Source organism: Octopus bimaculoides, chromosome Z (assembly GCF_046866305.1).
Source record: "Octopus bimaculoides isolate indiv1 chromosome Z, ASM4686630v1, whole genome shotgun sequence".
NCBI classification, from domain to species: domain Eukaryota; kingdom Metazoa; phylum Mollusca; class Cephalopoda; order Octopoda; family Octopodidae; genus Octopus; species Octopus bimaculoides.
In genome coordinates, this window is record NC_142944.1 from 4,699,399 (window position 1) to 4,724,789 (window position 25,391).

General features: G+C 39.7%; 1 long non-coding RNA gene across 1 annotated transcript in view; it reads right to left on the minus strand.

Moving 5' to 3' along the window:
- Positions 1 to 849: 849 nt before the first annotated feature.
- LOC106882447 (uncharacterized) overlaps positions 850 to 25,391 on the minus strand; it is a 73,928-nt gene continuing 49,386 nt past the window's right edge. The window contains exons 3-4 of the long non-coding RNA XR_016244810.1: positions 3,581 to 3,702; positions 850 to 2,854 (exon numbers count right to left, since the gene is read on the minus strand). This is a non-coding gene — a long non-coding RNA (uncharacterized LOC106882447). The remainder of the gene's footprint in view (positions 2,855 to 3,580; positions 3,703 to 25,391) is intronic.

A 25,391-nucleotide genomic window follows, 5' to 3' on the forward strand; every position in this document is an offset into this window, starting at 1 on the left:
GTATAAAATATTGTTAAAGTATCTCGTATGTTGTAGAAGTAAAAAGGGTAAAGACTCCCTTCAGTCATGAATGATCATGGGACTGCACCTAGAAAATTCCCCTCCAATGCACAAATCTGGGCAAGGTTGTTTCATGGAAGACCGGCAATCGCCCATGCATACCGGCCTCCCCTCTCTACACAACCAGTGTTATCCAAAGGAAAGGCAAAGGGGCCGATACAGCTTGGCACCTGTGACGTCGCAACTCGTTTCTACACATGGTTGAATTGGAGCAACATGAAATAAAGTGTCTTGCTCAAGAATATAACATGCAGTCCGGTCTGGGAATCGAACTCACTACCTCACAATTGTGAGCCTGATGCTCTAACCACAGCCATGCACCTTCACATATTGTAGAAGTATAACCAACCTATTGCACCAAACTTTAACAAAATCTTCTTTGGACTCCTGCCCCCCCCCCCCCCCCCCCCCCAAGGGTCATATAAACCCTGGTTGAGAACCACTGAGGTGAACCCAAAAAGTTAGGTAGACTTCCATTCTCACCAGTCAATCAGATAGACAGGTAACTAAATATTAAGCCTTTCCCCTAAATAGAATAGTGATTATGGATTTCAAAATAAGAGCTAAAACTGTTTCTCTTGTTGTGGTGCATGGGACATAAGTCATGGATGAATTAAACTTAGTGTTAATGTAAAAATCTGTTTTGAATATTTACATGTGGTATATTAACTTTATTCCTTCATGGCAGAAAGAATTGAAGTGGTTGTGAGACAAAAATATGGTCAAGATATGCTAAGGTTTCAAGACAATTTGGAGAACAAAAATAAGGAATTTTAGAGAACCATGAAAAAGATGTTCAGAGAAGTATTTCTTGGAGCATTTGATGATATGAAATAAAGACTTATAGTCAAATGCAAGCATATCTAATGGGACAGTCTGCTGAAGGCCACACACCAAGTATATGGTTGGAGCAACACCTCGTGCGAAGTGATATAATGAGCTTAGACAGGTCTGTGAAGACTGGAAGAAAGGAAGTTACAAAGACAAATGTCAAAAAGCTAAAAAGAAAACTGGACAACATATATTTAAAAAGAGGCAGATGTCAAGAAAGAAGTTTCCACATGTAGGGTGTGAGAATCAGAGACCTGAAGTTTACAGAATAACTGGTGCTGGTGTGAGTGACAGTAAATGCACCACTGTTAATCTGTATACACTTCTTGATGTCACCTCAATTCTCTCTGATATTCTGTCTTTTTATTCTGAATACTTTGCATCTCTAGTTGTCACACTGTAAAACGTGTGCAGGAAAGAGGCATGAGTGTGCGACAATGAGAAGACGATGCATGGGAGAGAGAGAGTCTACTCCAAGTAGACCCAACAGAGAGACCAGTTAGCAGAATTATAGTAAATTGTTACAACAGGAGAGATAATGCATTAGAGGGAGGAAATAACAAGGGTATCAAATTGTAAGATACATCATGGAAATTACAGAAAAAGCTTTTGCAAAATTGATTAGAAATGGTATAAATTTGTATGAAGAAGTGGTACCATTGATGATATCTTTCTAATGAGATAACTGCAAGAGAAATACTTAGCTAGAAGTAAATCTCTCTATACACAGCAATTATAGACCAAGAGAAGGCCTGCAACAGAGCCCCTCATTCTAATGATCTGGTAGGTATTAAGAAAGCTAGGAGTAGGTGAATAACTAGGGTGGTCTGAAAAAGCTTCTATGTACAGAGGTATGTATTATGTAGATGAGAGTTAATATTGAACCAAGTGAAAAATTTAGGGTCCATTCCTTGATCTTTCCTGCACGCCCTCCCCTCTCAAGTTAACACTCTCAGATTCGCATCTCTGGTTCAATGGGAATCTGAGAGTGATAAGTCGAGTAAGGAGGATGTGACAGAGATGTCCACCCAAAAGAAGTGATTGCCTCCCTTGTTCTGAGGTTTGCCGTGTTGAAGCATTTTATCTGTCTCCATATCTTGCACAGTAAATTCTTGCTCTAAGTCTTTTAAGGATCTCAATGTCTGCTTTTAAAGTTATCTGTTTCTCTTCTCGATAAGAATAACACCTTGAGCATCCCAAGAGATAGCCACCATGATTTTTCCAGTTGACTTTCTGCTTTGAACTTTCTTGTCTTTAGAGACACTGGATGATACAATTCCATTGATTGTCTTTTTGATTCAGGTTTACAATGATGAATCCAAGTTTCACCACTTGTTATGAGCCTTTGAAGAAGGTTCTGTCTTTTGCTAAGTTCAAGGAGCACAGTGCAACAATTACCCTCTCATTGACCACACTTTTCAATATCCAAGTGACTCAATAATGTCTTGAGAACTATCATGGCTAACTCCAAGTTCTGATGCCAGCTCATCAATGGTTATGCATTTACCGGCTTTAATTAAAGCATCTGCTTTTTCCTTGTTGACAAGTTTGACAGTTGACGATCAGTCACTACAAAGCATGTCGACAATTTGCAAGATTAATGTTTTATTTGAGTCATTTTCAGTTTTTGATAATGTGCCTATCCAGAAGACACTTTATTCAGGTCCAGACCTGATATCTCCAGTTTCATTAGTAGTTTTCTCTTATGATTCATTATTGTAAAAACCAAATGGCTCTTCCTTCTTAAAATGAAAATCTTTTTTGGTCTGTTGGAATTGTCATTAAGGCAGTGTGCCCACCTCCACTTATTGCTCTAGTTTAAAGTTTTATATTTGTAAACATTTTTCAGTCTTTTGTAAATGCTTACAAGAATTTCTCCTTCAGGAATTCAGTCACTACTTTTTACTTCTGACAGGCTTCTAGCAGGGCAGCCATTTTGAAAATGGCTCATTTATTCATGTATCTGGTAAAAAAATAAAAATTAATAATTATTGACCAGGAATATATGTTCCATTACATTTGTACTAAACATCAAATAATTTGTAGAAAAGATTGCTTGCCAACATAACATGGCAGTCCTGGTTTAGGACTAACGTTGGTGTAATTTAGCTCCAGGAGACATCATCTCCAGCTGGCTATACAACACGATCTGTGTCATATCTTCAAAGGGAAATAACCCAGAATTCGCGACATATTGTTTTGAGCTGAGTGGGGGTGCTAGATTCCCTTGTTCAAAAATATAGCGACAGATCGTGTCATATAGCCAGCTAGAGACAATGTCTCCTGGGGCTAAATTACAGCAACATTCATCCTAAACCAGGACTGCCATGTTATGTTGGCAAACAATCTTTACTCCAAAGTACTGTTGTTGAATATCTCATGTTGTGAGAATTAGAAATAATAATTTTCTAATCAAATAATTTCATTTAAAAAAATGACTCTTATGATAAAAACTGCATTGTTTTCTGACTTGCCCTCATATATTTTGTGTTGAAGTTTAAAACACTGACAAGCACCATTTCAGACATGCAGATAACAATTATGTAATTAATCATGATTGAACTCACTGACATATAAGAGACTCTTGGGTCACAATATTTGAAGATTACAGGTTAAAAGTTAACATTGACAAGTCTTATAACATGTACCAACTTTCTTGAAGGTCCACCCAACAAAGCATCAAAATTACCATTGATTGACAGCCTCACCAAACAGGTCTCCTAAATTCTATACCTTGTTTCTGTTTTATCTTCAAATTAGTGTGGTCATTTTCAGATTACAGAAAATAAGGTTGTGGCACACATGGTAGTCCTGAAATGGAGGATATTGCATATATAATCATAGGTTACCAAATGCACACACACACACACACACACTCATTTATATCACATTTTAATTTTTTATTTTATACAATTTAAACATAGAAAAACAATAAATAATCACTTTAGCTTTATTCTATATTATATGAAAATGTGGAGGCACGTGGCTTAGTGGTTAGGGTGTCAGGATCATGATCGTAAGATTGTAGTTTCGATTCCTGGACCAAGCGACGCATTGTGTTCTTGAGCAAAACACTTCATATCACATTGCTGCAGTTCACTCAGCTGGCAAAAATGAGTAACGCTGCGATGGACTGGCAGCTGGGGAACACATATGCCATTGAAACCGGGAAACCGGGCCCATGAGCTTGGCTAGGCTTTAAAAGGGCACATTTATTATTATTTATATATTATATGAAAATTCTAACATGCTATTTTATGCTTATTTTAATCCAGCAAAAACCAAGCCATTCAATCATTAATCAGTGATTTCTCCCACTCAGTTATTCATTATTCTGAATATTTTCTTTTAACTCTGGTCATTGAGTCTGAGTTGAAATTTCATGCTATCACTTTTTATTTATGTATATTTCTGCCCTTTATTTCTGCCCATGGCTGGGCACTCTTCTGCTTTGAATGAGTTCACTTGCAGACAGCTTCATTTGATTCCCCAACTGAGTTCCCCACTGAAAAAAATTCACTAAGTGTGACCATTGCTGTATAGAACAGAAAAGACATAAGCACTCGTCTTCTTCAGGTTTGTAAAAAGAACCATAGATTTCACAAATAGATAACATTCAGGGCCAGCATCATGGAGGCAACTCCTACAATCTTCTCTCTCACCAAAGCTTGGATTCCCTTGCTCAGGTCTCCCATTACCTTGTCCTGCAGCTGTTGTATAAATTCTGGTCTGCACATGCAGTCAGAACTCTTGCTGTGTCCATTCCTGTTGGCCACATCTTTATAGTTTTTGTTGTAGCTGATCCATGTCACATTTCACAGCCTTTGCAGCGTTCAAAGTGCATTGAGCAGCAGTCATGATGTCAGCATTTTGATACCCAGAGCGAATCCTCATGATACAGGTAACTCTGTTCCAATATTTACTTGGCTTCTCATTTCCCATGTCAGCTAACTTTTTCTCAACTACAACTTTAATCTTTATGCTGTCCAATGCTGTTGACTGTTTTATCAAGCTGTTCTTCATAAAAAGGAATATAAAAAAAAATCATCAAATTTAGCCTGAACACCACCCATATACATAAACATACATACATATATGTATATACTTTTATTCTTTTACTTGTTTCAGTCACTTGATTGTGGCCAGTATGGAGCACCACCTTTAGTCAAACAAGTCGACCCAAGACTTATTCTTTGTAAGCCTAGTACTTATACTATCAGTCTCTTTTGCCAAATTGCTAAGTTACGGGGACATAAACACACCAACATCGGTTGCCAAGCGATGGTTGGGGGGGCAAACACAGACACACAAACATACACACACGCATAAAGCACCAACCAACGTCAATGCCCTGTGATTGGCTCTTGTGTTGGTGGCACATAAAAAGCGCCACCTAAACGTCATCGTTGCCAGGCTTATCTTACTGGCCCCTGTGCCTGTGACATGTAAAAAGCACCCACTACACTCTCGGAGTGGTTAACGTTAGGAAGGGCAACCAGCTGTAGAAACATTGCCAGATCAGATTGGAGTCTGGTGCAGCCGCTGGCTCTCCAGACATCAGTCAAACCATCCAACCCATGCCAGCATGGAAAATGAATGTTAATCAATGATGATATATATATACATACATACATACATATATATATATATATATATATATATATATATATATACACCGGGCTTCTTTCAGTTTCTGTCTACCAAATCCACTCACAAGGCTTTGATTGGCCTGAGGTTATAGTAGAAGACACTTGTCCAAGGTGCCATACGAGTGGGACTGAACCTGGAACCATGTGGCTGGTAAGCAGGTTACTTACCACACAGCCACTCCTGACTCCTGTGCCTACACACACACACACACACACACACACACACACACATATATATATATATATATAAATTTGCAAACAAGCCTGAAGGCTGATAAATTACGAGAAGAGCAACTACATAGGTCTTTATACAATAATAACTACAATTATATATTATTATGATAATATAGACTCCAATTAGAGTGACATAATCTAAACAAATAACTGTAAAATGATGGGCTGAACCAGTGGGGGCCCAACATGACATCCATACTTTCATAGCTCTATATATATCCCAATAACTCTTCTGGATGGTCTCCTTTTTTAAGTTGGTGAATGCTGCCATAATCCTTGCCTTCAGTTTGTCTTTGGTGCTACAAGGAGTTTTGTTGGTCCCTCACTGAACATAATAATCAAGGGTGTCCCAGTTTGAGGAGTTAAGTGGCCAAATGTTAGGAGTGGTGTGGTTGCAGAAATTTTCTGACAGCCACGACTGGGTCCTCCTGCTTGTGTGCCATGGTGCAGAGCCCTGTTGCCAAACATAACATCTTCCAGCAGCCACCCTCTTGAACCAGGGCAGTACTACCTCCTCCAGGCATTTGATGTAAGCTTCTCTGTTGAGTGTGACACCGTATGGGAAGAGAAATGGAGGCATAATGTCGCCATCACTAGTGATCACTCCAAACACCATGATGTTGACTGGATGTTTGATTTTTATCACTCTGGGTATATGTCCTCAGACTGATACCCAAATAGTCTGAAATGTTCATATAGGAGCTTCCAGTGTGAATGCTAAGCAATACAGCATGTCGTTTCCAAATTTCTGCTGAGTGAATTGCATCATGGTGCTGTTTTTCTTATAGACAGTGCCCAACTGACCCTACTGTGTAGTTGACAAAATCAAACACAAACAATGTGCATGTGTGAAATTAAAAATATAAAATGGCAACAATTTACCCATCACACCCTGTATATATGTGTATATATATGTGTGTGTGTATATATATATATATATATATATATATATATATATATATATATATATATATATATATATATATATATATATATATATATATATATATATATACATACATACATACACACACACACACAAAGAGATAATGTCCTTTACTATGACTATCTATCATCTCAGGAGTATTGATAATTGCCTCTACAATGCAATACACTTCCTAAAATTCATCCTTTTCAATATTTTAAGGGCTGCAGGTGTTCGCTGCATTACAGAATTTTCTAAAAGAATTGGCACCTGTTTGGCAAAGTTTTAATAATTAGTTATGAAAAGTTTTTGTAGCAAATCATACATGTTATTTATGTACTTTATAGCTCCTTCAAAGACAACAATGAAATCTGCTTCTCATTTCTTTGATACACTAGGAGTAAACTGGCTAAGCTTGGTATTTGCTGCAACAGCAAAATGTCACTCCTTTATTCTTCTCTCAAATTTGCTTCTCAGTTGAGCCATTAGGCTAAATATTGAAGCTATACTGAATGACTTGGCTTTTACTTCTTCAATGGTGTCAGAAGAATTTAAGTTTGAGACTGAAGAAGAAATAAATTTGTGGTAATTCACAGATATTCCCTTCATCTAAGAAGTGACCCTTTATAAATGGTGAGGTAGAGGAAATTCCTTCTCATATAGACTGAAAATAACATTTTAGGACTTCCTATTACTTAGATGGCAAAAGAGAGAGCTATCTTATTCTAGTTACAACATATCACCACAAACTGCAACCATCAACAGCCATGAATTCATTAAAATTCCTTTCATTTCTTCAGCGTTAAGGATTATTCTGTCAAATGTAATTCTTATTTGTTTGCATTGTTTTGACTGAGTCGTGCATTATTTTGTAGTTTAGCGATTTTGATGATGTGATTGTTTATTTTTACAATGACATTGTAGGGTAGGTATGAGAGGCTAGACACAGCCAATTTGAACATGAAATAGGTAGGGTATATGGGCTGGATGTAATCTGATCAAATGCTAGAGGGTTATATTGTTCTTTTAAGCTCAAATGTTGAAATGACTACACTTTGAGCTTAGTATTTTCAACATCAAATTTCAGTTTTCCTGTGGCAAATTCTGTTGCATTATGCAAAATATATAGTTGACAATTTGTAGGAATAATCTTTAATCTGAGCTATTTTCACTTCTTGATAAATAATGTTGTGTCTATCCAGAAGACACTTTATTCAGGTCCAGAACTGATATCTCCAGTTTCATAAGTAGTTTTCTCTTATGATTCATTATCGTAAAAATCAAGTGGCATATCACATGTGGAATTTCCTTCTTAAAATGAAAGCATCTCTGAAGTATTGGGAAATTCTTTATTGCACTTCTGTTTGAAGCATCAGTTTCAGTTACTATTGAAAAGAGCAAACCATATTTTTTGATATACTGTATGAATGAAGACAGTTGAATGAAGAAGTGTTGATCTCTAATTGTAGAGGGAACATATATAAGGGGTAGACCCAAGAATAAGTGACAGATGAAGTGGTGAGAAAGGAGCTACAGATTTTGGGACTCACAGAGGGGTTGATAAGGGACTGAAACATGTGGCAGTTTACTGTGCTTGAGAAGACACATGAAGCTAAGTAAAATCATGGTTGCCCTTGCAAACAGGCTTGTCCCCTGCATCCCACTTCAGCTGAGTGATCCTAATCTTGTGGGCTCGTGGGTGCTGGTGCCACATAAAAAGTACCCTTGCCAGTGCTGCATAAAACCACCCAGTACACTCTGTAAAGTGGTTGGCATTAGGAAGGGCATCCAGCCATAGAAACCATACCGAAACAGGCATGGAGCCTGAACAGCTCATGTCAAATCGTCCAACCCATGCCAGCGTGGAAAAACAGACATTGAATGATGGTGATGATGACAGTCATTTGGGAGTCCATGATAGAAGGTGAAATAAAGCTATTGAAGTGGTTGAGAGAACTGAGATCAAGAAAAACTTCATTTATTACTTATGAGAGACTTAGACTGGGTCACTATTGATCCTGATGAAATATTAAGAAAAATGCTTAAAATGATCTTCTTGACGGACAAAAATCTATAGTTTTTCTATTTGTATCAATGTGCGTTTGTGCTGACAACAGCCTGTGGCAGCTGGTCAAACCAGAAACTGCTAATACTTTAATACTTGCTGCAGTTATCATATATTTGATATGTTGTAGTGATTATTGTGGTGGAGTTAGCTTTGACCTTTGACTGATAGGCCAAGGGCTAAAATCTGTTCGTGTCTGTTAATGTGTTTTTCTGTCAAAAACTAGGTTACGACCATCTCAATTTCCTCTAATCTGTTTATATTATTTGAAGCTAAGGTACAAAACTACTTTCTTATTTCTATGCTATAGTACATAAAAATATCTCTCAGACATATTTCAACTGGTGACACATTTAAATTTATCTCAAAATCGTTGCCTTGCACTTTTTATCTGGAATCAATATTGAAAGCACAGCTGGTGGAAATGCTGAGTTTTACTAATAAGTAAACCATAAGAGCTTGTCTGATGCTCCACTAAATTTCTCTTCAAATATCACATCTATTTCTTTTATCTTCTACTTGTTTCAGCCATTAGACTGTGACATACTACAGAAGATGGTGGGGTGGGGTGGGGGGGGGGGGGGAGCACCACCTTGAAGAAGTTTTTAATCAAATAATACAACTATAGTACTTTTTTTAAAGCTAGTCTATCTGTCCCTTTCTAGCATTATTCTATCTGTCCCTTTTTATGCTTATTCAATCTGTCCCTTTCTAGACTTATTCTAATGGCCCTTTCTAGGCTTATTCTATCTATTCCTCTTTAGGATTATTGTATCTGTCCCTTTCTAGGCTTATTCTATCTGTCCCTTTCAAGGCTTAATCTATCTGTCCCTTTCTAGGCTTATTCTTTGTCCCTTTCTAAGCTTATTCTCTGTCTCTTTCTAGGCTTATTCTTTCTGTCCCTTTTTAGGCTTATTCTTTCCTCTTTCTAAGCTTATTCTGTGTCCCTTTCTAGGCTTATTCTATATGTCCCTTTTTAGAATTATTCTATCTGTCCACTTCTAGGCTTATTCTATCTGTCCCTTTGTAGGATTATTCTGTCTGTCCCTTTTTAGGAACATCACCAGTTCTGCCTACCAAATCCACTCACAATACTTTGGTCAGCCGGAGGCTACAGGAGAAGACACTTGACACACACAGCGACCCTGAACCTGTAACCATGATGTCTTTAGGGATTCCTGTATATGTATTCTCCCATCACTTAATTCTTGATTGGAACATTGTATGTTATAGATAAGTCCAATAGAACCAGCTGTAATTATAATTTCAGTAAAATCATATTTCACGTTTATTCAAAGTCATATAACTAATAAAATGGTAATTTTTCAAAACTCTGTAATATTCATATTTTTCTCACAAAAAAAAAAAAAAAAAATTAACTTGCAGAATGGCTGTGTGGTTAGAAGTTTGCTTCTGGGCCACATGATAGTGGGTTCAGTCCCACTGCATAGCACCTTCAGCAAGTGTCTTCTACTATAGCCTTGGGACAACCAAAGACTTGTGAGTGGATTTGGTAGATGGAAACTGAAAGAAGCCTATTACAAATATATGTGTGTGTGTTTGTGTTTGTGTTTGGTCCTTGTCTCTGCTTGACAACTGATGTTGGTATGTTTATGTCTCCCTAACTTAGTGGTTTGGCAAAAGAGAATGATAGAATAAGAACCAGGCTTATAGTAGAAATAAGTACTTGGATCAGTTTATTTGACTCTAAAATTTTCAAGGTGGTGCCCCAGCATGGCCACAGTCTAATGACTGAAAAAAGCAAAAGATAACATATGAAAGATAAATTATTCAATGAGTGAATCTTGGGCAATTTTGAAATCTGTTAAATAACAACAAAATGGGTTACTGTTTCTTCGAATAAATCAATGTTTGGAATAATAAACACAAGCTTTTGACTTTCCAGCTGAATGGTTCATTGGATTGGTTTTATTTCTGTGTGTGTATATGCATACATGCATGTGTGTGTGTGTGAATATTTAGTTTTTGTGGTTTAATCTAAGGAACCTGAACCACACTATCCGACAAGTCATTTTCAAAGATGGTGGTTGTGATTTCAGGGAGATTCAGCTGCCGTATCTAGCGAGTCAGACAGTCACATGCAGGCTTCCTTCTTAGATCATGTAAAAGGAAGTGTTGCCCCCCCCCCCACAAAAAAACATTAAATGCGGATGTGTGTGTGAGGGCGGGTTGTGGGAGACTTGTGCAAAGAGATAATAAGAGAACATGCAGATGCAAGTCAATGTATGAGAGAATAACAGTCTAATAGATTAACAATTTAATAGATTAACAGTAATCTGGTGAAGAACTGGGGTGTATTGATAGTGGAAAGTACAGAAGCGCTGAAGGTCGCTCAATAGTAACCCTACTCAATAGGATTAGATCTAATGGCAGAGAATTGAGACAAATCGGGACTTGCAGACATGGTGTAGACATTTCCAGCCCAATATGGAAGAAAAAAATTCAAAAAGACAAAAGCAGACATCTTAATGCTAATGAATATGCACACATACACTTGTGCACACACAAACAAGGACACAAATACGCATACACATATGCACAAACACACGTGTGTGTATGTACATGCACACATACAGACGCATGCACACACACACACACGCGTATATACAGGGTGTTTGGGCTAAATCTGATGGTTTTATTGTTTCCTTTTTCCATGAACAGCTTGATGTATTGAAGTGGAGCATAATGATTAAAGTTGAGAAGCAGTTGGCTGACCGGAAAGACTGGAAGCCATCCGAATACTGGAACAGAGTTACCTGTGTAGTGGCACGAAATTATAGCCGCCATTGAGGAAGTACTATTCTGCGCATGTGCAGAGGACTTCTCCACCGGAAGCCCCTCGAGTTGCGCATGCGTAGTAAAACTCGTACTTAAACAGTGAGTTTCACTTTGTTAGGCGAGTTGAGCTTGAGACCTTCGATGTGACAACACCTCTCTCCTCCACGAAGCACTTTTCACCACGATGCTATTGATATGATAGCTATTTGCTCCTCTGGCAGGCATCAAGGAAGCTCTTAACCTTCCAATTCCGATTACAACTCAATCAGCGGCTGCTACGCTGAGTGACACAGGATTTATGCAACCAAGCATCATCAAAAATAAAACTTTTTTATTATGTTGTTGAATTGTTCCAATGTCTCTTCATATATAATTATGTTGAAAGGTGATAGAGAGAGACTAATGTCTCTATGACAACTATTCACTATTTACACCTGTAGCATGAGGATTCGCTCTGGGTATCAAAATGCTGACATCATGACTGCTGCTCAATGCACTTTGAACTCTGTAAATGCTGACATGGACAATTGCAGAGGAGACTGTGAAGCGGTGACCAACAGGAATGGACACAGAAGGCATTCTGACTGCATCCATACACCAGAATTCATCCGACAACTGCTGGACAAGGTGATGGAAAATCTGATGTAGCAGGAGTTGACTAACAACTCCACAAACAAACACACCCACAGACAGAATTTCCCACATATGTAGTAGATATATACATATATAGGTACATATACATCTGTATGTGAGTGTGATGTGTGTGTGTGTGTGTGTGATGTATGTGTGTTTGTGTGTGTGTGTGTGTGTGATGTATATGTGTGTGTGTGTGATGTATGTGTGTGTGTGTGATGTATGTATGTGTGTGATGTATGTGCGTTTGTGTGTGTGTGTGTGTGTGCTTGCATACACATAACCATGTATGCATAAATGCATAGAGTCTGTCAGACAGACAGAAAGCATTTGGGTTGTTCATTGTGTGGGTAGATCACTAAGTAGAGAGAGAGAGAGCAAAAGCAGATGAGAAATATAGGTCTTATTTAGATAACAAATTATCTATTTAGAAGTAGGTATGAGATAAATGTAAGTCAATTCAGCCTTACTTTGTTATGTTTGTGCATTGGTGAGTGAGTATGTGTGTGTGTGTGTGTGCGCGCACATCTGATGTGTGGGTGTGTGCATTATATGAATGCCTACTTAAGAGAAATGCAAATAGGGTCAGCTTACTGTTAGTTGTATGACAATTGTCTTATGTCTGTGAACATAGAAAAATGCTTTCATACTTATATGTAAGCATTACATAATATAGACAGTTATATAAATTTCGAAACATGTACACATCGTTAATGTACAATAATTGTGGAAATAACATGCTCAAAGTTCTAAAGCATAGTTTGACTAACATTAGCAGTATTTTAATTGAGAATAAATGTTTGTGTCCTAATTTTGTTCCATTAATAGCAAGCTCTCTAATTAGGCTCATTTAGTTAAGCCAAACATTTATGTTGAAGGAGTTATCAAGTTTGTCAGCCTAGCATAGCCAAATATGATACAAATTTTAATTGAACATTGGTGAATGTATCATCCGTCTTCAATCACATTTATTAAAAACAATTTAGCATTAAAGCATTCCAATCCACTTAGGATTGTGTAATTTAAAGCAAAAGCATTTTCATACTTTCGTGAATATATCCTTTAATGTGTCTGTGCTTGTTTAACAACTTAGCATTTAAATTGGCAATATCCAGCCCAAGTTTTCTACCCATTTTATGTTCAAACTGGCCAAAACTGGCCAGATCTGCCTCTCACACCTACCATTTAATGTCACTCTAAAACTAAACAATCACATCTTTAAAACCTCAAAGCTACAAGTTAATACAAGATTAATTCAAAACAATACAAATAAATAAGTATTACATTTGACAGAATAATCTTGAATGCTAAAGGGTTAATGATGATGTACGATCTAAACGAAGCTTGACTGCTATTTTCAGCAGGTCAAATAACCACATAGAGGCTCTCTTGTTGGCTTGAGTCTCAGTCATTCACTCCAAAGTGAAGGGGAAGGCGGTGGTGTTCATGTTTTGCTTAAACTTCTACAAGTTCTGTAAAGGAAAGTACAGTGATCATAAGTGTGTGAAACACAACTGAGATGGCAAGAGGAGGAGGATGTAAGTATCCTATGTTCCTTTGAGAGGAACTTAACATAACAGAACAAGGTTGTTTTGGCTGCCCTGAAAGGAGTTGTCTATTGATAGTGTGTATATATTATGTATGATATGTAGATGGCTAAGCAAGTAAACTGACAGGACCCTATTCCACTCAGGTAAGTGGCCCTGTTCAATTTGTAGGAAAAGTGTAGGCAGGAACTTCACACTGTGTACCCAGTGTAAGCTATGGACACAAGAGGTGCTGTGGGTTAATTGGAAGGTTATCAGAGAAGATAGTTTTCAAATGCGGAAGGCGCACAAGATCCGTAAAAACTACAGAGACTCAGTAAATTGATTCTCTCAAATATCCTAATGGCTCATTAGAGGTAGTAGATAATTTCTACTACCTAGGGGATCAGATTAGCAATGGGGGAGGATGCGCAGAGAGTATGATAGCTAGAATAAGAGTAGGATGGAGGAAATTCAGAGAGCTGTTACCTCAGTTGGCCATGAAAGGTTTCTCCAAATGAAAGGAGGATTGTATGATACATGTATACAGACAGCAACTCTACATGGTTAGTGAGATGTGGGCCATGAATGTAGAGGACATGCAAAGGTTAGAATGAAATGAGGCTAGTATGCTCTGATGGATGTGTAATGTAGGTGTACATCTGTGACAGTGTTAGGGTTTTGAGAGAGAATTTAGGCATAAGCGGAATTAATTGCTGTGTGCATGAGAGAAGACTCTGCACTGGTTTGGTTATATGATGCAGATGGATGCTGACAGCTCCATAAAAAAGTACTGATCTCTAAAAGATGGAACAAGGGGAAATGGGAGACCCAGGAAGACGACCTCAGGACGCTGAACCTTCTAGGTGAGATGACAAAGGACTGAGATGTCTGGCACCTTGCCATACCTCACAGCAGAAGTGTTAAGACCGGTCCTTCTAGTGGTATAAAGCATTCATGGTGGTGCCTCATAAAAGCACCTGTGTAACACCATATAAAAGCACCTGTTCGGTGCCATGTAAAAGCACCCAGCATGCACTGTAAAGTGTTAGGAAGAGCATCCAGCTGTAGAAAACATGCCACATTAGACTGGAGTCTGGAGCAGCCCCCTCAGCTTCACAGCTCTGGTTACACCATCCAACCCATACGAGCATGGAAAACAAGTGTTAAATGATGATGATGATAATGATTAGTATATATATATATATATATATATATATATATATATATATATATATATATATATATATATTTAGTAGAAAGTGGGTTATACATCTTTAGATTGTATACCTGACTTTCTACAATATTATTAAAGAATATAACGGAACGCTGAACTCCAGACTATCAACTTAAACAACTCTTTATTTAGGTGGTAAACATACAAATCTTTAGTTCTTGTTGTTACAGCTTCTATTGTGTATGAGCATAGTTGTTGGGACGTTGTTCTATAGATGTGAGCGAGCTGTCGAGCGTAAGTCCGAAAGATGTAGAGAGACAGCTTAAACACACATCCATGCTATATCGCTGGCCAGCGAGAAAGAGAATGAATTGAGCGGAAAACGCTTGCTTGTTTAATTCCACGCATGCGCACGGCGTTACTACAGAGCTCCCTCGCCAGTGTGGAAACGCACGATAAATGAAATCTGTTAGAACGCCTGAGGCAGGATAGCCACTGAAAACCACCCACAAGATGTGGTACAAACACACACAAAGAAAATTCAAAGAAATGAAATGTACACTTGTGAAATACATGCATGCAACGTATAAATGAAATGACAATGACAAAACAACCGTGATGACAACTGTCCAGGAAACTGGAATCACGCGATGTAAAAGTCTGAGTGTTTGTTTTTCCTGAAAGGAAAGAAAATGTATGAGTGCACAAGTGTGTGTGTGTGTGAGAAAAAACACAGAACAAGTGAAAGTGTCTGTAGTATAGACTGCGAAAAATCCCAAAACACCGAGATAGAGTACATTGATGAAGACGTCGGCGCAGGAACTGCTATAGCTGTGTTCTGTATGTGTGGTGGTAATGATGTTGACAGTGGTAATGATTCAGTTGAAACTTAGCGACGTCGGGGGGAAAGCTTGTAATTGATAGTAGTAATTGTTGTCGTCACGGTGGTAATCTTGGTTGGCGCACAACGCTGGTGGCGAAAAGACTGTTTGGTGATGAGTGTTTGAAGAGGTACGCTTTTACAGACAGTCAACAGACAAATCTCTGTACGACCATTAGGGAAAACCTCGAAGAAAAATTTTCTTAACCCAAGATGAAAGAACGACCGTGCGAAATGAATAACAAGAGTTATTGTGTGGCATAAAAGATGTATGTGTAATGTGAGAGTGTGAATGCGACATATAAGAACATAATAAAAAGCAGGCCGTAATTCCTGTCTGTTTTTCGTGAGTGGAAAAATCCACTCTAACAGAGACGAGAATAAAAACCGCTCTTGTTGAGTCGTGTTGACTATGGTTGGAGATGTTGGTAATATGTAGTTCGGTCTCCATGGCTGTATTTGTTCTTTAGTCGGGTTCACCAGTTATAAGTTGGTAGTCCAGAATTCATGCTGCATTTTTTCTTCGTCGGGGGTCACCACTTTAGTAGAAAGTGGGTTATTTCAGCTCAGCGGGCTGCGTTTTCGAATCACGTCGGGGGTCACCAGTATAGTAAAATTGGTTATACATCATTAGATGTATACCCGACTTTCCTACTATAAACTTAGAATATAACGGAATGCTGAACTCCAGACTATCAACTTAAACAACTCTTTATTTAGGTGGTAAACATACAAATCTTTAGTTCTTGTTGTTACAGCTTCTATTGTGTATGAGCATAGTTGTTGGGACGTTGTTCTGTAGTTGTGAGCGAGCTGTCGAGCGTAAGTCCGAAAGATGTAGAGAGACAGCTTAAACACACGTCCATGCTCAATCGCTGGCCAGCGAGAAAGAGAATGAATTGAGCGGGAAACGCTTGCTTGTTTAATTCCACGCATGCGCACGGCGTTACTACATATATATATACCAAGAAAGAATCACCCATGTCAAATTTATATATGTATGTATGCACCCACTTATTGCACATGGTATAACACTAGTGTAACAATAACTGGGTACCCTCCCAGCAGTATATTGGAAAGATATTATCCCTTAGTGGGTTGGATCTTCAACCCCTAACTCTCTTGGCTTATATGTATATATATATATATATATGTATATATATATATATATATATATATATATATATATATATATATATATATATATATATATATATATGTATATGTATATGTATATATATATATATATATATATATATATATATATATATATATATATATATATATATATATATATATATATATATTGGACAATGAAGGTGCATGGCTTAGTGGTTAGCGCATTCGGATCACGATCATAAGGTCGTGAGTTCAATTCCCGGCGATGCGTTGTGTCCTTGAGCAAGACACTTTATTTCACTTTGCTCCAGTTCACTCAGCTGGTAAAAATGAGTAGTACCTTTATTTCAAAGAGACAAGCCTTGTCACACTCTGTGTCACGTTGAATCTCCTTGAGAAGTATGTGAAAGGGTACACATGTCTGTGGAGTGCTCAGCCACTTGCATGTTAATTTCACAAGCATACTGTTCCGCTGATCGTATCAGCTGGGACCCTCGTCATAACTGATAGAGTGCTCCTGCCAATGTTCTGCACCGTGAGGACCAAAGACTTGAAGTATTTTGTGTTGCAAGACAGTGTGTGAGAGAGAATTGTGATGTCATGGGAAAGAAATGTGTTCGCATGGATGGTGGTACGCTTGCACTAAATGAGGCTGCAAAGAAAGAGGTTTGGAGACGCCACTATGAAAGGTTGCTCAATAAAGAGAATGAATGGGAGACAGAGAGTCTGCCGAATGTCAACCCAACAGAGGGATCAGCGATTCGAGTTGACAGTACCATGGTAGATAAAGCAATTAAGAGTATGAAGACAGGGAAAGCCCCTGGCCCTTCAGGAATCACTGCAGAGATGCTCAAAATATCTGGCAGTGTCGGCTATAGCCTAGTTACCCGTATTACGAACCAGGTGATACACGAAGGAGTCATACCCAATGACTGGTGTAGCAGCACCATAGTCAACTGCTACAAAGGTAAAGGTGACACTTTAGATACAAATAATTACAGAGGTATCAAGCTGTTAGATCAGGTAATGAAAGTCACAGAGAGGGTCATAGCCCAACTAATTAGGGAGCGAATCAATTTAGATGAGATGCAGTTTGGGTTCGTGCCAGGGAAAAGCACCACTGATGCTCTATTTCTGGTAAGACAGCTGCAGGAGAAATACCTAGCCAAAGATAAACCTCTGTACCTGGCTTTCATTGACATGGAGAAAGCCTTTGACAGGGTCCCCCGATCCCTTATCTGGTGGTCAATGAGGAAACTAGGGATAGAAGAATAGTTAGTGAGAGCTGTGCGAGCCATGTACAGGGACACGGTCAGGAAGGTGAGGGTTGGCAACGAGTACAGTGAAGAATTCCGGGTAGAGGTAGGGGTCCACCAAGGTTCAGTCCTCAGCCCCTCCTATTTATCATAGTTCTCCAGGCGATAACAGAGGAATTCAGGACAGGATGCCCCTGGGAGCTCCTCTATGCTGACGACTTGGCACTAAATGCTGAGTCACTATCAGAACTAGAGGAGAAGTTTCAGGTGTGGAAGCAAGGACTAGAACCGAAGGGCCTTAGAGTCAACCTAGCTAAAACCAAAGTCCTAATAAGTAGGAAGGTAAACAAGCCACAAATCCCTTCAGGTAGATGGCCCTGCTTGATCTGTAGAAAAGACATAGGTAGAAACTCTATAAGATGCACCCAGTGCAAGCTATGGACACATAAGATGTGCAGCAATATCAAAGGAAGGTTATCTAGGAAGTTAGCTTTTGTATGTAGCAGATGTTCAGGAGCAATAAACACTGAAAATGTGCAGAAAACAACTTCTGCCACATTCCAGGGAGAAAAACTAGAGGTAGTTGATAGCTTCCGCTATCTAGGTGACTAAGTTAGTAGTGTGGGGGTAGGTGCGCTGAAAGTGTAGCTGCTAGAATAAGAATAGCCTGGGCAAAGTTCAGAGAGCTCTTACCTCTGCTGGTGACAAGGGGCCTCTCACTCAGAGTAAAAGGCAGACTGTATGATGCATGTGTACGAACAGCCATGCTTCATGACAGTGAAACATAGGCCGTGACTGCTGAGGACATGTGTAGGCTCGCAAGGAATGAAGCCAGTATGCTCAGATGGATGTGTAATGTCAGTGTGCATACTAGACAGAGTATTAGTACCTTGAGAGAAAAGTTGAACTTACGAAGCATCAGTTGTGGTGTGCAAGAAAGACGATTGCGCTGGTATGGTCATGTAGTGAGAATGAATGAGGATAGCTGTGTGAAAAGTGCCACACCCTAGCAGTTGAGGGAACCTGTGGAAGAGGTAGGCCCAGGAAGACCTGTGATGAGGTGGTGAGGCACGACCTTCGAACATTGGGCCTCACCGAGGCGATGACTTCTGACCGAGACCTTTGGAAATATGCAGTACGTGAGAAGACCCGGCAAGCCAAGTGAGACCTAAATCCAAAGCCTCTGCCAAGGATGCAGCCAGCCCACTTAAGCGTACTCCGCTTGTGAAGACCTGTTGAGGCAAGTGAAATTGAAATCGAACTAAATTCCATGACTGGTACCCATGCCAACGTCGTCTCCTTCATTAGAAACGAAACTCAGCTTGCAAAGACCTATTGGGGCAAGCAAAAGCGTAACCATCATGGCACCTGTGCCCAGCATCGCCTCCCTAGCACTTGTGCCGGTGGCACATGTAAAGACATTCTAGTGAGATCGTTGCCAGTGCCGCCGAACTGGCTCTTGTGCAGGTGACACGTAAAATACACAATTTTGAGCGTGGCCGTTGCCAGTACCACCTGACTGGCCTTCATGAAGACAGGGAAAGCCCCCGGCCCATCAGGAATCACTGTAGAGATGCTCAAAATATCTGGCAGTGTCGGCTATAGCCTAGTCACCCGTATTACGAACCAGGTGATACACGAAGGAGTCATACCCAATGACTGGTGTAGCAGCGCCATAGTCAACTGCTACAAAGGTAAAGGTGACACTTTAGATACAAATAATTACAGAGGTATCAAGCTGTTAGATCAGGTAATGAAAGTCACGGAGAGGGTCATAGCTCAACTGCTTAGGGAGCGAGTCAGTTTAGATGAGATGCAGTTTGGGTTCGTGCCAGGGAAAAGCACCACTGATGCTATATTTCTGGTAAGACAGCTTCAGGAGAAATACCTGGCCAAAGATAAACCTCTGTTCCTGGCTTTAGTTGATATGGAGAAAGCCTTTGACAGGGTCCCCCGATCTCTCATTTGGTGGTCAATGAGGAAACTAGGGATAGAAGAATGGTTAATGAGAGCTGTGCAAGCCATGTACAGAAACTCTGTCAGTAAGGTGAGGGTTGGCAACGAGTACAGTGAAGAATTCCGGGTGGAGGTAGGGGTCCACCAAGGTTCTGTCCTCAGCCCCCTCCTATTTATCATAGTCCTCCAGGCTATAACAGAGGAATTCAAGACAGGATGCCCCTGGGAGCTCCTCTATGCTGATGACCTTGCACTAATTGCTGAGTCACTATCACAATTAGAGGAGAAGTTTCAGGTGTGGAAGCAAGGACTTGAATCGAAGGGCCTTAGAGTCAACCTAGCTAAAACCAAAGTCCTCATAAGTAGGAAGGCAGACAAGACACAAACCCCTTCGGGTAGATGGCCCTGCTTGATCTGTAGAAAAGGAGAGGGAAGTAACTCTATAAGATGCACCCAGTGCAAGCTATGGACACATAAGAGGTGCAGCAATATCAAAGGCAGGTTAACTAGGAAGTTAGTTTTTGTTTGCAGCAGATGTTCTGGAGCTATTAATACTGTGAATGTGCAGAAAACAACTTCTGCCACATTCCAGGGAGAAAAACTAGAAGTGGTTGATAGTTTCCGCTATCTTGGTGACCAAATTAGCAGTGGAGGTGGGTGCGCTGAAAGTGTAGCTGCTAGAATTAGAATAGCCTGGGCAAAGTTCAGAGAGCTCTTACCTCTGCTGGCGACAAAGGGTCTCTCTCTCAGAGTAAAAGGCAGATTGTATGACGCATGTGTACGAACAGCCATGCTTCATGGCAGTGAAACATGGGCCATGACTGCTGAGGACATGCGTAGGCTCGCAAGGAATGAAGCCAGTATGTTCCGATGGATGTGTAATGTCAGTGTGCATACTCGACAGAGTGTAAGTACCTTGAGAGAAAAGCTGAACTTAAGAAGCATCAGTTGTGGTGTGCAAGAGAGACGATTGCGCTGGTATGGTCATGTGGCAAGAATGGATGAGGATAGCTGTGTGAAAAAGTGCCACACCCTAGCGGTTGAGGGAACCTGTGGAAGAGGTAGACCCAGGAAGACCTGGGCTGAGGTGGTGAGGCACGACCTTCGAACATTGGGCCTCACTGAAGCGATGACTTCTGACCGAGACCTTTGGAAATATACTGTGCATGAGAAGACCCGGCAAGCCAAGTGAGACCTAAATCTATGGCCTCAGCCAGTCCACTTATGCGTACCTTCCTTCATTGGACACCAAACTCCACTTACGAAGACCTGTTGAGGCAAGTGAAATCGAAATCAAGTTAAATTGGACACTAAACTCCACTTGCGTAGGCCTGTTGAGGCAAGTGAAATCGAAATCAAGTTAAATTCGACGACTGGCACCCATGCCAACGCCGTCTACTTCATTGGACACAAAACTCAGCTTGCGAAGATTTATTGGGGCAAGCGAAATCGAAATCGTGATGGCACCTGTGCCCAGCGTCGCCTTTCTGCCAGTGTCCCTGGACTGGCTCTTGTGCGGGTGACACATGAAATGTTTCGAGCGAGATCGTTGCCAGTGCCCCTGAACTCTCTTGTGCAGGGCCGTTGTAGGATTTTCGAGTGAGATCGTTGCCGGTGCGCCTGGACTGGCTCATATGCGGGCAACACATGAAATCTTTCGAGCGAGATCGTTGCCGGTGCCCCTGGGCTGGCTCTTGTGCGGGGCCGTCGTAGGATTTTCGAGCGAGATCGTTGCCAGTGCCCCTGGATTGGCCCATGTGCGGGCGACACATGAGGTTTTTCGAGCGACATCGTTGCCAGTGCCCCTGAACTGGCTCTTGTGCGGGTGACACATGAAATGTTTCGAGCGAGATCGTTGCCGGTACCCCTGGACTGGCTCTTGTGTGGGTGACACATGAACTGCACCATTTTGAGCGTGGCCATTGCCAGTGCCCCTGGACTGGCCTTCGTGCGGGTGACACGTAAAAGCACCCACTACACTCTCTGAGTGGTTGGCGTTAGGAAGGGCATCCAGCTGTAGAAACTCTGCCAAATCAGATTGGAGCCCGGTGTAGCCATCTGGTTTCACCAGTCCTCAGTCAAATCGTCCAACCCATGCTAGCATGGAAAGCGGACGTTAAAACGACGACGACGACGATATATATATATATATATATATATATATATATATATCCAGCCGCCTGGATTACTGCTCACAGCTATGGTCACCCACCAGTGTGAAATTAACAGCGGACCTTGAAGCAATCCAGAGAAGATTCACAAAGAAGATTGTCTCTTTGCAACTTGCTCAGCTACTGGGAGAGGCTGAAACAGCTAAGACTCTACTCCCTGGAGAGAAGGCGGGAGAGGTATGCAGTAATATACATCTGGAAGATCTTGGAAGGAGTTGTGCCAAATTTTGGCATTGAAAGCTACACCAATGCCAGAACGGGACGACACTGCATAGTGCCCAAGATCCCAGCAATGCCATCGCACATCAGGACCAGTTACTGCAACAGTTTGGGTTTCAGGAGCCCACAGCTTTTTAATACCCTCCCAAAGAGCGTGAGGAACCTGCACAAAGTAGATGTAGAGGTTTTTAAATCAAAGCTGGACCTCTTCCTGTCGAGAGTCCCAGATGAACCTACCTCACGGCAAAGGGTGCAAATGAGGGTAGCTACATCAAACTCCATTCTTCACCAAATGCCTCATATTGGAGGAGGCCCTCAGTAATAACAGTGTAGCAAAACGGCAGTGCATCAGCATGGCCGCAGCTCTGAGCTGAAACTAAAAAAAAATATAGGTATATATATATATATATATATATATATATATATATATATATATATATATACATATGTATGTGTGTGTATATGTTTGTATGTCTGTGTTTGTCTCCCCCAACATCGCTTGACAACCAATGCTGGCGTGCTTACGTCCCCAAAACTTAGCGGTTCGGCAAAAGAGACCGATAGAATAAGTACTAGGCTTCCAAAGAATAAGTCCTGGAGTCGATTTGCTCAACTAAAAGCAGTGCTCCAGCATGGCCGCAGTCAAATGACTGAAACAAATAAAAGTGTAAAAGAGTACATATATATTTTGGAATCAGACAGTGATGACGATGAAAATCAGCCCGACAAAACTGAATTGGTTAATACAGTGAATGCCTTAAATGCTCGCTTTGGAGACCTGAGCACATGCTATGACCTCATTGTAAAGCAAGGTGCTGCATTCCAACGTGCCCTTAATGAGCACGAGCAGATCGACAGTGCTGCAGATTCTACTAGCAAAATAAAAGCCATCAATGAACGAGCAACTTTATTTAGGATTGCTTCAAATGCTATGTTAAATGTAAGTATTGTATTGTTGTTTCACTCACATTTCACAATTCATGTGACATTTCCTTCATTTGATAATTAATTAAAAATGATAAAATTTAAATGTTACTAAATTTAGTTGATCTTTTCTCTCATGTATTTTGTATTGTTTTGAAAATCATTCAATCAAATTATTGTTACATTTATTTTATAAATATAATATAATATAATATTTATATTTATATATATATATATACACACACACACACACATACACACACACACACAGTGTTTTCTTTTTGTTTGCTTTTGTCGATACTTGGGTTTCATTCACTCAATTCAACACTACTTAAGTATTCTATAACTAATTACCAGCTAATTCCTTAACTTACTTTGCTATGTTCCAAGAGAGCCATTCTTGGATTCGTGCTTGTCTCTTTCTTGCCCCTCTCTTTTTTTTCTCCAGCCTCTACAGGTTTGTGGTTCCTTATGTTAAACCCTGCCACCACTCTCATTTCTCATTAATTTCGCCATGTTAGAAAATTTCTTTCAATGTCTATGTGAAATTTTGAAAGTATTTTTTTCTAATAGCCATGCCAAAGCAGACATTGGCGCTTGATGCAGTCCTCCAGCTCATCGGAGCTTGTCATACTACCCAACCCATGCAAGCATGGGAAGACAGACAATAAACGATTATGCTGATAACAATGATAATACACCTGTTCATCAATTTCTGTTAATTGTAATTACTTTATTGGTAAACTATTGATTTTTGCAAGGTTTAATATTTTATTATTTAGCAGTATCATGGACCATGATCTATTTTGAATGTTTATGTTTGGTTAAACACACACAGACATGGCTGAGTGAAAAAATAAGTTTGCTTCTCAAATAAATTGACCCCAGTACTTATTTTTTAAAGCCTATTCTATCAGTCTCTTTTGCCAAACTGCTAAGTTATGGAGATGTAAACACACTAATACTGGTTGTCAAGTGGTCAGGGGAGATAAACACACACATGCATGCATGCATAACGGGCTTCTTTCAGTTTCCATCTACCAAATCCACTCACAAGGCTCTGCTCAGCCCCGGGCTATAGTGTTAGACACTTGCCCAAGATGCCACAAAACAACCTGTTCATTGATTTATTATGTAAGTGGCTTATGTTCTCTATATATCTTTAATGTGATTCTTAAAAAGAATTAGTGTAAAACAGTGTACAACAAAGTTTATGACCCTTTGAAATGCAAATATAGTTAATTTCACCAGCTTCCACAGTTTCTTTCTGCTTTATTTTAATCACAGAACTTTGCTCAATCTGACGTTGTAGTTGGTTGAGGATACATGTCCAAGATTCCACACATTGGAATTGAACTCAAGACTTCATAATTGTGAAGTACATTTAACCATCTGGCCTTGTCTGTACAATCTTGATGCTTAGTATATCAATTTGTGTATGCTCTCGCACCATGAAACTGAACACTTATACATTTGATTTTTACATATGATTTTAATACCTGTACAGTATTAAAACCATGGACAATGTTCAAACTAAGATGTTATGATAATCATTATGCTTTTGTTTTTTCTTTTTAATTGTAACATGAATTAAAATTAGTGTTGCATGACTTTTTCTTTATTAGTAACAAGGAGCCTATATATACAGTTTGATATGTGTCATATTAAGTGGGTTATATAAAGCATGTGGGGATGTATAAGTAGTAGTGGTACTTTTGGTTAGTACTTTTCACATAATATTAACTAAATAATGGTAGTGTTTTCATTAGTATATATATGTATATGGGATGGCCTGTCTGTTGGTGACTGAGTGGCTATGAAGGTATCTGGGATTCTTGTGATTTGAGGGATGGCAATACACTTTAGCTTACCTAGTAATGCATATAAGTACTACTTTGACAGAATTGACCGAACCCATTTGACATACTCAGTTGAACAATCATTCTGGCAACCTGTAGATTTGTGGT